The following is a 2401-nucleotide window of genomic DNA, read 5'->3' on the forward strand; positions in this document are numbered from 1 at the left end:
GCGGGCTAGAGCGAGTGGAGTATGAGATGTATGGTGACTCAAAAAGCCCAACTGACAGCCGTCCTCCAATTCTATTTCCTCCACAAGAAGTTTTAGACAGATTCCCACATTATAACCACCTCATGAGCTTTATTAAGGGAGGGACCGTGTACCTAGCTAGGTGTGGCTAAGTGCAGGGGTCTGCTAGCCCATCACCCTGGGCAGGCAGTCCACTACCCCCAGCCTAGGCGTATGGTGCCTCCCTTACATAAGCTTATACTATGGGGGGGTTCAGACCACCCGCCGCCCATGGAGAAAGAAAGATATTTGAAACATGCTCGCCGGTTGTGGTGGTTCATACGACCAAGGGGTCAAGTTTTATGGAGAGGTTGCCAATTATTTACATCAACATATGATTGGTGGAGTGGATCGAGAGAGCACTTTGTGTCATTTTCGTGGGCGATGTATTCCAGCTGCCCACTGGATGGACTTGCAGACATAGTGTGGGCACATTTTTTCAATTCATCGAAGTGGGTGACGCATCTTCCCACCTGATTTTGAGGATGGCTGGGCAGGTGGTGGGAACACCGTGTATAGTTACCAAAGGAAAAATGCCATGGTTTGATATAGGCGGGTGGGGGTTTGGACCCACCCTTATCCCCATCGTCAAGGTTCGAGGCTGGCTAGAATAGATTCCTAGCCAGCCGTCTGATCAAAGCCTCTACTTTTTTCGAAGTCGAATCTGTGTGAGCGAGCAGCCCTAATCAACATTCTGAGCCTAGTTGGCATTGTGAAAACAAGCCTCGCATCGTTTTCAACATGAGCCATGCCACGAGGACCTTGACACGTGTCATTTCTAGGGTTAGGGTTGTGGCTGAAGCTTAATCGTGAGGAATTTCTAGGGTTACATAGCTAAAAGACGTATTTAGAACGTGAGGAAAGTTAGTGTTTTCAACGAGTGGAGCTTCTCTCCAGCATCGGCATACTTTTCCGTGCTCTTCCCTGTGAGGATTCTGATCAACATCATGATTTTTGCTGATTGATTCCTGATATCCGTTGTCTGAGGGAAGAATCACGGCATTTGTCTTCGTTTTTCCTTTGATTCACATCGAAAAAGCTTTCTTGGCGCGCGTTTTGATTGTTTCGTTTGATCGTTTGAGTTTTTTCCTCCGATCTTTTGCACAATCCGGCTGCCTAAACTTTCTGTCCCTCGATTGCTGCCGTTAATGGAGATATCTTTCCATCGCTGGTTCTTGTTTTATCCTACTTACTCGTTATGAAGGCAAATGATGATTTATACATTCTAAATGGGTAATTTGCATCTGACCATTACTGATGCTAGCGTTAAGCCTGATGCCTGCTTTACAAGTAGTATCCGTGGATGCTCTTTTTGTTTGGAGTCGTACGATCCTCACCGAAGGATCAGTGCTTTCTCAATTTTTGAACGGTCTATTGCGCTCGTGAATTCTCTAATTATGGCGCTTCAAATTAGCTTTAAGAGTAATTCTGAGCTGAGCTGAAGGAATCCTTTGCCATGCTAGCTCATTTCGCAGTATGCTGGGTCAACAATTGAGAGTACTCTTTACCCTATGGTTTCTCTAATTAGAAGCTTTCGCCCTGTGATCGCTTTTTTCCCGGATGCCACACCACAGCTTCCCGGTACAGGAAGTTCCCCTAAAAATCTAGATCTCTCGTCCCTCAACGGTTGGCTTTCGAATAGTGTCTCCAGCGCACGGATTATGCGTGGTTATGAAACCGTGTTGATGTCAAGCCTAGTTGTGCGAATCGTTTTCTATAGGGGCTACTAAAGTATCATTAAGCATAGAGATATGCGTGTCTTTATACATGGGCTACGTAAGTATCTGTAAACAGCGAGAAACGAAACCCCTTGTCCACGCGCATTTGATCGTGTTTATGATTTGTCGCGGGTACATCGCGACGTTTGCCTCGAAGAGGTGCTCATTTCTGGCTTGAGCTTCTGCAAAAGGGGCATCTGAGGTACTTCAGTATGCGCAACATACTGCGCATAGCTAGGAAAAGTAAAGCGTTCATCCAATTCCTACACGTCGTGCCGCACATGATAATAAATTTCGGCGGTGAGCTCTGCCACTCCCTATTTTGCAACACGATTTCTTGAATCTAGAGATTTGGGGCTTAGTTACTTTGCCTGGTCTAAACATCACTTGCTGCAGTCCAGAGAATGTTGAGTGTGGGTTGCGGAATAGATGAAGATGTAATGGACGTTATGGACTCAGAAGCACAAACTCGGTTTTGTCCAAGAGGAGTGGTCGATTGGGTCCTTTTGTGTATATTCGCACAACCTATGGTATTGATCACATTTGGTGTGAAAACTGGGATGCTTGTGAAGTTTGGAGCCAAATTGTGAAAGGCTTTATGTGGAAGTGCATGAACTTTGCAAGTG

General features: G+C 45.9%; 1 non-coding gene across 1 annotated transcript; it reads left to right on the forward strand.

The window, feature by feature from the left end:
- The first annotated feature begins 1256 nt into the window (after positions 1–1256).
- Positions 1257–1341, forward strand: LOC147887539 (small nucleolar RNA Z101). Its single transcript, XR_015543265.1, has one exon. It is a non-coding gene; the product is annotated as a small nucleolar RNA Z101 (small nucleolar RNA).
- Positions 1342–2401: the final 1060 nt, after the last annotated feature.

Source organism: Dipteris shenzhenensis, chromosome 23, assembly GCF_047967505.1.
Source record: "Dipteris shenzhenensis isolate YYH24624 ecotype China chromosome 23, Dip_SZ_1.0, whole genome shotgun sequence".
NCBI lineage: Eukaryota > Viridiplantae > Streptophyta > Polypodiopsida > Gleicheniales > Dipteridaceae > Dipteris > Dipteris shenzhenensis.